We start from the raw sequence: 11,965 nt of genomic DNA on the forward strand, positions 1-11,965 counted from the left end.
TGTCAGTCATTTTACTCGTTCTCATTTGAAGCGGATCATTAAGGCTATGATTCATAATGTTTGTCTTATGCTGCTCTTTTGCTCGGTTTTGGTCTCAAAATTATCTTTGGGGTGGGCTTTTGGAATGAGGGGGCATGGCTAATTCAATGGCTCAGTCACGTGAAAGCTTCAGAACGCTAAAATCGCTTACAGCACCTTTAACTTGTACTGAACCTGGAACATTCCTGGAACTTTAAGTTTAAATAATAACTCACAGAACATAGAAATGTGTACACATGTGAATGTGCACTCTAACAAATATACACTCTAAAATATTTAGTTAATAATAAGAGTTATGGTTACATCCACAATGATTTGGCTGAAAAGTATACAATGACCTCTAGAAAATATTTTTTATCCATTAGCTTATACATGGGAATGTGTTTATACCACATTTTTGTATAACTGTAAAAACAAATTTGTTCATTTTACTTAATTGAACTGTGCAAACTCGTCTTAATTCACTTAAGTGTACCTAAAATGTATCAAGTTCAATAGTCTCAGTTACTAAAATACTCTTAGTGTTTCTTAAGGCCCTTTCCCACCTACAGTCCTGGTACTTTTCCCTTAGTAGCTTTCTAAATGAGAACTCTAACGAGGAATGGAACACCCATGGAGACTTTTCCCCTCTTGCATTGCACTCACAAAGTTACCACCGTAGTGACATCATCTAGTATTGACCCTTCAACCATTATTATTCTGACGTTATTTGAATGCGCGTTTCAATAGCAACAACAACAACAACAACACCAATGGAGGATGCTGTGAGCAAGGGTGTATTCCAGAAAGCAGGGTTAATTTACCGTCACATATACCCTGAACTCTTGGTTGATTAACCCATTCCTTGCTTACTCTGGGTATGTCAGATCCAAAACACCTGTGAAGGGTTAGTTCAATCAACCTCCTATTGGTAACCCAGAGTTAACGTGCGCGTGCGCGCGTTGAGTACTTAAAGACATTTTCAATGGATCATTGATTTCAGGAGTCACCATGGAAACCCAAGGAGAAAAAAAACAAGCTGCATACTTCATTGAAGAGGAGTTGGAGGTTTTAATGCATGCTTATGAAGAATATAAGCCAATTATAAAAAGAAAATAAAAGAAAATAAAAAAAAAGTAATTCTGCTGCATCGGCGAAGGACATTACTTTAGTAATGTACATTGGCTAGTAATATATTGCCTTATTTTATCAGATGTAATCTTTCTGGAGCCAAAACAACTCGGAGCCAAGTAAAAATGAAACATAAAAACATTCTCCAAAAAGGTAATATTTCCTAAACTTCTTAAACTAGTGTAACCTAAGTACTAATTGGCCAACTTTTTATAGAAAGTTTTCTTTCTGTTCTATGTAGCCAATAGGAAGAAGGCTGAGGCCCATAAAACGGGTGGCGGACCACCACCACCTTCACTCACTCCGGCGGAGGAGCTGGCACTGTCCCTTAATCAAGAGATTGACCTGTGGTCAATGTGATTCCAGGGGGCAGTTCATCAGTGTCAGCTACCTCCCATAATACAAGTGGCTTAGTAAAATGTAGGTGTAGCATATTAGTACTTACAATCTAAGTATTCAGTGTTTTTTTTATCCTTAAACCATCAACACTGTCACTATTTAAAAAATGCATTCTGAATGCATTTACTGTCACTGTTTCACTTGTGCATTATGCATAATTTATTTTACTGCATATGGTGTATACTGTAATATTCCTAATTGTTTATTAGTTGTATTTGTTTGAGAATATACATTAAGTATCTTACTGGTTTAATTTTTGTGCAGTTGCTGATGGACACTTTGTATTAATGGATCCTCCTGCAACAGCACAGCCTGCCACAGTTGTAAGTGATTATTGTCTTTGGTGTAGTAATGTACATTGGCTAGTAATATATTGCCTTATTTTATCAGATGTAATCTTTCTGGAGCCAAAACAACTCGGAGCCAAGTAAAAATTAAACATAAAAACATTCTCCAAAAAGGTAATATTTCCTAAACTTCTTAAACTAATGTAACCTAAGTACTAATTGGCCAACTTTTTATAGAAAGTTTTCTTTCTGTTCTATGTAGCCAATAGGAAGAAGGCTGAGGCCCATAAAACGGGTGGTGGACCACCACCACCTTCACTCACTCCGGCGGAGGAGCTGGCACTGTCCCTTAATCAAGGGATTGACCTGTGGTCAATGTGATTCCAGGGGGCAGTTCATCAGTGTCAGCTACCTCCCATAATACAAGTGGCTTAGTAAAATGTAGGTGTAGCATATTAGTACTTACAATCTAAGTATTCAGTGTTTTTTTATCCTTAAACCATCAACACTGTCACTATTTAAAAAATGCATTCTGAATGCATTTACTGTCACTGTTTCACTTGTGCATTATGCATATTTTATTTTACTGCATATGGTGTATACTGTAATATTCCTAATTGTTTATTAGTTGTATTTGTTTGAGAATATACATTAAGTATCTTACTGGTTTAATTTTTGTGCAGTTGCTGATGGACACTTTGTATTAATGGATCCTCCTGCAACAGCACAGCCTGCCACAGTTGTAAGTGATTATTGTCTTTGGTATTGTTTCTGTTTGCTAACATCCTTAGTAATTTGCACTGTAGGCTGAAGATGAAGAGACCACTTCTGCTGTGACAGAATTAGAAAATGAAAATGTTTGGAGGCCAATAGAGGTATAATGCATATAATGCATTCCCTTTTTTAACAAAAGATATTAAAACTTTGCCAATGTCCTGTTACAAAATATGGCTTGGGATTCCTCTACAGAGGAGGGTCCATCTACCTCTACACAGAATCTTAGCAGTGTGAGAAATTTTCTGCAGTTGTCTTTATTAAAATAATTGGTCTGTATATGTATTACAGACTTTAGCAAACATATTGAATTATCATTTGGTGTTCCTAGCTGCCTGCAAAGGAGCTGTATAAAGTCCATCTTCAAAGGCAAATAAGAAAAAGTGACATGGAGATGGACCTTATACAGCTTCAAATGAAGGAGAAAAGGCTGACCATAAAAAAAGGTCAGACTTGAAATTGAATTGCTGGACCATCGGCTAAATGTGGGAACTGTATTTGCCTAGTGATGATTAATCTGTCCTTTGTTGTTGAATGGTAAAGCAATAAATACAAATGTCTTTTTATTACAGGAAATAAAGACACAATAAAAACACTTGACTGTTCACTTTGTGCATTATTCATTATCAATTTAAAAGTGATTTTGGCAGATCACATCCCGTACCACCCTTCCATCTCTTTGGTCCACTGGGTTCACTGGGGGTTCCTCTTGACCATCTTCATCAAGAGAAGAGGGGGCCCTCTCGCCTCTTATTGTGGCGATGTTGTGAAGAACCACACATGCCACTGTGTAGTCACATGCCCTTTCTGGACTGACCCTGAGCCCATGCAGGCACTGAAACCTGGCCTTCAGGATGCCAATGGTTATCTCCACCTTGGCCCGTGTTCTGCTGTGGGCCAGGTTAAATCATGTCTGTGGTCTAGGCTCGGGTTCAGGGTAGGGGGTCATCATATAGGGCAGACAGGGTTACCCTCTGTCCTCCAGCAAGTAACCACTGAAGTTTCCTATAATAGTGGTGAGTTAATAACAAATTACAAAAAAATACTAGAATAAAAAAAAAAACATACAGTATTGTGTAAGGCAAAACATACCTTGTTCAAATTTGTGGCACAACGATGACTCCCGGAAAATTCTGGCATCGTGTACCCTGGCCATTTGGCTTCAACATTTGTGATGAGGTGGGATGCATCACATATTACCTAGTTAGTGGGGACCTGTAATGAGTGGCATTTAATGGTTTAAATATTGATTTAGCACCCAATATTCTATTGTTACCTGCACACTGATGCTATGGAATGACTTCCTATTAACATAGTCTCCTTCATTGACTGAAGGAGCTTTAATAGGAATGTGGGTTCCATCAATGCATCCAATGACATTTGGGAACCCTGAAATTGAAAGTTAGATGATTAGATACATTTTAAAATGATTGTGGATGTGTACATATGTACAGTATGGATGGATAGATGAAGTAGTGCTATATGTAACTAAAAAGGTCTCTCATAGAATATCATAGAAAGGACGAACCCGCCACTCTGTGGAATTCCTCTTTAATGACTTTCAAAGGTTTGAGGCCAGGGAACTGCACAAAAGTGTGTAGGAACCATTTGAGTGCAAGGCATACTGTACGAACGGCCCTTCACACAGTTGCCTTTCCCACATGCTCTGCATCACCCGCATTATACAAAAAACTCCCCATGGCAAAAAAACTAAGGGCAATGCACAAAATGTGCTCTGTGTTAAGCACCAATCCACAATGTGTCACATTGGATATGTTTACGCATTTGGCAGACACTTTTATCCAAAGCAACTTACAGTGCCCTTATTACAGGAAGAATCCCCCTGGAGCAACCTGGAGTTAAGTGCCTTGCTCAAGGACACAATGGTGGTGGCTGTGGGGATTGAACCAACAACCTTTTGCTTACTAGTTCTGTGCTTTAGTCCACTACGCCACCACCAAAGATTTGTGAAATAAATTAACAATTCTCGTGGAAAACAGTAATGCTCCTTATTTCATCCTACCTTCATTCATCATTATACAGCCTCCAGAGGCAGCATTTTCCAGTTTTCGGATGCAGACTGTGTCTTCAGGTTACAGTTTAAACTGGGCTCGCGTGATGTACGTGCGTGCGGTGCTCCGTGCAGCAGCCGCCAGCCAGAGTAAAGGCATGAGACGAGGCAGTGATAGCGCTGTTTTAACCGCGCAGCACACGCTGAACTCAGCGGACAACATTTTGAAAATTCACTATAAACCTATTTATCAACACGATCTTTTACAATAAATGCTTTTATGACTCAACATAAATTACTGTACTGAAATACTCATTCAAAGACGTCTTGATGTAAGTTAACCATGCAGTAACAGGCATGCAAAACTTCCCTCATGTAAACTAGATTTAATGATGGTTTAGTGCACAATAAAGTTCAATTACCCACTCTCGATAAACATCTGATTATTTATATCCGTCATCCCAGGAAAAAGTCTTCTTTATTTTCTTTTTAGTCACACAGTACAAATGCGATGAAAACTCAAATCGTGTCACCCATGAAGTCACACACACACACACACACACACACACACACACACACACACACACACGTGAAATGGGTGATTCTCTTTGGATACTTTATATATTTTTTCTGTTAAGTGTTTTGTAAAATTAGCGCAATCCTCTCAGAAGCATGCTAGCAGCTAGTTGTTTACTATTGGTGGCTATGGAGCTCCTCTCCTTTAATGCAGGTTTTTGTCCAATCATAGGCTGCAGCACCTCCCACAGTCCCTATACGCCCAAAAAGTATCCACCCCAGAGTAGGAGCTAAAAATGTCCCCTAAAACGGCTTCGATGAACTATAGATCCTTAGGTGCGAAAAAGCAACTAAAAGCACTAGTCCCGGGGAAAAGTACCTAAAACGGGCTTTAGTACCACCAGTGGGAAAGGACTTTTATTCTGAGCCACAGTTACTTAAGGCAATTAAGTTCTGTTAACTAAATTCTATCTGTGATCCAAGAACCACACTAACAAGTTTAGTAAGGATTAGCCTAAAAGGTAAAACTAAAGTAATGTATGTGTTTCATACACATCCCTCCATGCAACTTAATCCATGGCACTCATTCAAATCAAGTTATCTTCACTAGGGATATCTGAGTAACTAAGGCATTGTACCCAAATAGTAAGAATATCTAGATAGACATAAGGTTAACAGTTAGTTACATATTAAGTCAACAACAACAACAACAACAACAACAACAACAAAAGTTAGCACATTTGTTGGGTTTTACAGTGTGAGTAATAATCTGTGAATATTGTGTGTGTTTGCCATTAGATTATGTTGAAAAAAAGATTTCTTTTCTTTTTTTCCATCATGGTGGATCTTTTAAATTAATGTGCGTCATATATAGTATTTGCTGCAGAAATTTAAATGTATGTGGTTTTATGCAACCGAGCATAATGAATATATTTTAAAATCTGTTTTTACTTTCGGGCAGCACTTCAAGCTTGTACACACTCGTGACTGGTGTGTATGTGGTGCATGGAGCCAGTAGTCAAGATAACATGGCTTTAATTTCACTCTTTATCTGTCTAAAGCCTTTTTAACACCCTCAACCAATACACACACACACACACACACACACACACACACACACACACACACACACACACACACCCCATAGATAGACCTTCATAGCTAGATATAGAGGTATAAATAACCGGATAGCTTCTGAAGGCCCATACATGAACAAGACTCCTTTAGATCTAATCTCAAACATTCTTCCTTTAGTGGCACTGTATTCAGTGGCTGCATCCAATGGGGGCCATTAAAGAAATGGCATCATCCATCTTGACTAAAACATAAAATGGAATCACAGACACAATCCTGACCACCCAAGCACATGTTCTAGTAACCTTCAGGTCATTTGTTTCCCAGGCTCCTTGTATTAGACTAGGACATATAGAAATGTCTAGAGCTCTCAGGGGCCCATGGAAGTGGGCATTCTGCAAACCTGACCAAAGACTTCAGTGGATAGTAACTAATAATATTTATTTAACTCAACCCTAAACAAGCCATTAAGAAAATTATTGTTAAGGCCAGTTTTACTTATAGCGACACATTATACAGTATATGAATTCAGGTAAACTGGGCCAAGTTTTAACATACTGTTGTGCTCAAAAGTTTGTATACCCTTGGAGAACTGGTAATATATGCACCATTTTTAAAGAAAACATGAGTGAGCATGCAAAACACATTTCTTTTATTTCTTATGGGATTCATATTCAACTGTAGGTTATAACAGAATGGCACAATCATAAAACAAAAACGAAAAAAATGAAATGACCCCTGTTCAAAAGTCTGCATACCCTTAGTTCTTAATACTGTCTATTGCCCCCTTTAGCATCAATGACAGTGTGCAGTCTTTTGTAATAGTTGTCTATGAGGCCACAAATTCTTGCAGGTGGTATAGCTGCCCATTCGTCTTGGCAAAATGCCTCCAGGTCATGCAAAGTCTTTGGTCGTCTTGCATGAACCGCACGTTTGAGATCTCCCCAGAGTGGCTTGATGATATTAAGGTCAGGAGACTGTGATGGCCACTCCAGAACCTTCACCTTTTTCTGCTGTAACCACTGGAGGGTCAACTTGGCCTTGTGCTTATGGTCATTGTCGTGCTGGAAAGTCCAAGAGCGTCCCATGCGCAGCTTTCGTGCAGAAGAATGCAAATTGTCTGCCAGCATTTTCTGATAACATGCTGCATTCATCTTGCCATCAAGATTCCCCGTGCCTTTAGAGCTCACACACCTGCTTCACAATGGGGATGGTATTCTTTTCACTATAGGTCTTGTTGACTCCTCTCCAAACATAGCGCTTATAGTTGTGACCATAAAGCTCTATTTTGGTCTCATCACTCCAAATTACATTGTGCCAGAAGCTGTGACGTGTGTTAAGGTGTTGTTGGGTATATTGTAACCGGGCTTTTTTGTGGCATTGGCACAGTAAAGGCTTCTTTCTGGCAACTCGACCATGCAGCTCATATTTGTTTAAGTATCGTCGTATTGTGCTCCTTGAAACAACCAAACCATCTTTTTCCAGAGCAGCCTGTATTTCTCCTGAGATTACCTGTGGGTTTTTCTTTGTATCCCGAACAATTCTTCTGGCAGTTGTGGCTGAAATCTTTCTTGGTCTACCTGACCTTGGCTTGGTATCAAGAGATCCCCGAATTTTCCACTTCTTAATAAGTGATTGAACAGTACTGACTGGCAATTTCAAGGCTTGGGATATCTTTTTATATCCTTTTCCATATTTATAAAGTTCCATTACCCTTTCTGCTCTCAGTGCATCCACGTGAGAGCTAACAAACTCATTGACTATTTATACACAGACACTAATTGGAATTTAAAAAACCACAGGTGTGGGAAATTAACCTTTAATTGCCATTTAAACCTGTGTGTGTCACCTTGTGTGTCTGTAACAAGGCCAAACATTCAAGGGTATGTAAACTTTTGATCAGGGACATTTGGGTGATTTCTGTTATCATTATGATTTAAAAAAACAACTATGTGATAATAAACGGCTCCATATGATCACTATCCTTAAATAAAAGACATATTTTCAAAATCAATGCCAAAATTTCACAAGTTCTGCCAGGGTATGCGCACTTTTGAGCACAACTATATTTAGAGCAGCATTTAATGATTATGAACATTATGCTCAATTTATAAAAATCTAAATATCTCAAAAAGTCAGTCAGTGGTCTAAAGTGGTCCATTTTATCTAACCTGTTCTTCTAAAATGGACCAGCAACTAGCCTTTTTTATGAAATTGTTCGTTTTTTTTTTTAAATCTCAGTATTTATTTATTTGAAAGGTTATATAGTTCACCCAAATACAACAACCCAAAAGTAAAATAAATAAATAAATAAATAAAGCTAAAAACACTGTGAACAAGCCAGACTGATCTCACAGTGAAAACAGAAACAGTGATTGACGTTTTTTTTTTTTTTTTTTTAGCTAAAATCCGTCTGTGCTTACTGAAATGCAAAACACTGCCCCCAGTGGCTAAAGTTGTTACTGTTTTTTGGCATATGGGCACATGTGAGCTTCATTTTCCACGGAGGAGCACCAAAAGGGAGTTACAGGCTGTAATACAGAAAAGTGGAATACAAACTGTAACCCCAAAACTAAATCTAACTATCAATGGAAATATTACCTCATCACTGATTTTGCAAAGGCAATTACTTCCTAGTTTTAACGTGGGATCCAAACCCAGGTCTCAAACACTGCTGATGCAATGTGTTTCAGGTTGTACCATTGGAGCCCATGCAAAAATGTCTGATAGGAGATGGCACCTGTCTGTGAGTCAGTGTTATGTGCCCCATCTTAGGGTACTGGAACTCTCTGAAACAACAGTGTTGGTCCATACAATGCAAGTGAATGGTTGCCTGAACTTTAAAGGTCCAAAAAGCATATAAAGGGAGCATAAAAGTAATCCATATGACTGCAGTGGTTCAGTCCATGTCTTCAGAAGAGATAGGTGTTGGCAAAAAAGCAGATCAGTAATTAATTATATTTTCCTATAAATTCTCCTTCCTGCCCATTAGATGGTGATATGCACAAAGAATGCAAATCAGCAAAAACAAAAGAAGAACTCTCAGGAGAGGAGAGCACATATGAGGGCTATTTGAAAGTGGAGATTGATAGACTTAAATACTGATCTGTATTAAACTTAAGTATTATTTTTGAGGATTTGTACTTTACTCGAATGCAATTTAAATGGAATACTTGCACTTTTACCTAATTCCATTTCCAAAGAAAAAATGGTACTTAATAGTCTTTCTCTGTCTCAAGGGGCTGTTTGCTCTGATATTGCAATTTGTGAGACCCTCTCCTGTGCAACGAACATTGTATGACTGTGGTAACATTTTTGCAAAATAAAATTATGTGGTTCATTCCACATCTGAAGGCAGTTCCGAAGAGAAATGTCCACTGTGTGGGTCTAAAAGCAGGTGAAATGTTCTCCCAAATAAATTATTTTTTAAGATTAATGTTCTATCGAGATTTAATTAACAAAACCGACCTCCCTACCGTAAACCTAAACCTAACCGATAGTGTCATAAAAAGCAAATGTGACATGAAAAATACAATTTCTGAAGCAGCCATGTCATTTTGTGGTGTTTCTATGACATTTTCGGCTCACGTGTTGACTAGCCTGCTCTTCAGGACTCGTACCCCCAGTCCTTTGTTTTGCATATGCAACACTCTATCAGTTGAGCTACTGTGCAATTTGATCACATTCAAACAAGCTTGTAAATGTAGTTGCTTATTTAGTGCAAACGTGAAATGAGTCATGCGCTATAGTAAAAGTGTTTATATGTCATAAGATAGCATTGTGTAAGGAACTGAGAACAAAGTAAATGTTCATGTACTGATAATCTGCTGTGTTACTCATGGTTTGTGGGAAAGTGAATAAAAGTCATTGTTGTAGAGCCTCTAGTGTTCATTTCACCAGGAAATTGCCGTGTTACATACAACAGGCCACATAAAATTCATTTTGTAAAAATGTAGTGATTATAAAATGATTCTTTGACCAGGTTGCGAATGTCACTGGGGGAGAAATATGACAGTAAAAAGCTGACTTAACAAACCAATCAAATTTAACAACATCTTCTCTCACACAATCTCCTCTGTTGATTTCATTCTAGCTAGGAAATAAATTACTTTTTACTTTTTTAATACTTAAGTACAGTTGTGAATACTTTTTTTACTTTTACTCAAGTATTTTTTTTTTGGCTAGATACTTGAACTTTTAATTGAGTAAACTTTTCACTCAGTATCCATACTTTCACTTAAGTATAATTTCTGAGTACTTTTTACACCATGATAAGAGAATTTTCATTTTTGGATTAACTAAGGCTTTAACCATAAAACACACAGTAAAACTCTACTATCATGAAACTTTTATTGTCCATGTCAAAGCAATGTATTATATGCATCTTTATCAACTAACTCCTGAAGCAGAGCATCAACAAAAAGCCCATAATCATGCCAAAGGTTTGCACATGTGTAATGTTTGAGAGAGAAAGGCTGAATCTTGACTGTCACATAGTTATTTCAGCATTGAAAGTGTGATGATAAAAATAATATACATCTAAAACAACCATAATCCTTTAATAAACAACAATGAAGGATATATTAGTTTCTGAAGGTCAGTTCCATAAACCTGGTTTACAGTAAAAATGGGCATTGATAGAGGGTAAGGGAAAGGAACTGCAGGGGAGACAATTTCCCATAACCAAAATAAATGTACATCTGGTCCCAAACTGTACAGTCACAACAGTGAAGGTTTAAGCTCAGCCAAAACATTCCAGCTTTGATTCTAACCATGCAGCATTTCTAAAAAAAAAAATAAATAAAAAAAAACAGCCTGATCAGAGTGAATGGGAGAACTGCACATAGATTACATAACCTCACAAAGCATTCAGGCCTCCCTTACAATCACGCACTTCTATTGTATGGTCAAACAGAATTCCAGGGAACACTCTATAAAAACTTCCATACTTTCATTTAATTCTATAAACAAAACATTATTGTATTACATAATGAATATAATCACCACTCAGTAGGATGGGTTCACTGAAATAGAAAAGTCATGAAACTTTTACTTATATGTTCTTATGTGTTTATGTTGGAATGTACATGGTGTACTGGTCTGTTATAATGCATGGTGTTTGTTAATGACGTAATGCAAGTTATTATTAATTGTTACTACAGTAAATGTATGTATTCATAATATGCAAAAGATTTTTTAAAAGCAAATGCCATTTCAGCCGAAGTATTTTAATGCCGTCAATTTAGCACCACCTTCAGGACAAAAGTCGCACCTACAGACAAAAACAAAATTTTGTGTGATGATTTTGCTTGAAATTTCATAAATGTGAATTTTCATAAAATTTGAAAAGTCATACATTTTTTCCACTCTGAAATTATGGAATGAAACAGGCTAGCGTAAAATTATTGTGAAATTGAAACTGTGAAATATGAAGTACTAATTATTTCAGCATTTAGTCAACAAATCTGGTGTGTGATTGAAAATCACATGATAAAATACAGAACGGTGCGTGAGTCAGCCCTTGCGTCTCGAGTCAAATGACTGATAATACGAATCGTGTGATTATTTATTTATTTATTATTAATGATTAGCCACGACAGGAAATTATAATTTAAAAGTTCATAAAAATGGCCAAATACTGTTTAATAAATAAATATACGCAAATACGGTACTCAAATGAGACGTGTCTTTTTTTCCGCCTTTTATTTTTGATATTTTTGCCTGCTCGGCGTTTATTCTTTTCAAGGGCGATATA

Source organism: Myxocyprinus asiaticus, chromosome 8 (assembly GCF_019703515.2).
Source record: "Myxocyprinus asiaticus isolate MX2 ecotype Aquarium Trade chromosome 8, UBuf_Myxa_2, whole genome shotgun sequence".
Classification (NCBI taxonomy): Eukaryota; Metazoa; Chordata; class Actinopteri; order Cypriniformes; family Catostomidae; genus Myxocyprinus; species Myxocyprinus asiaticus.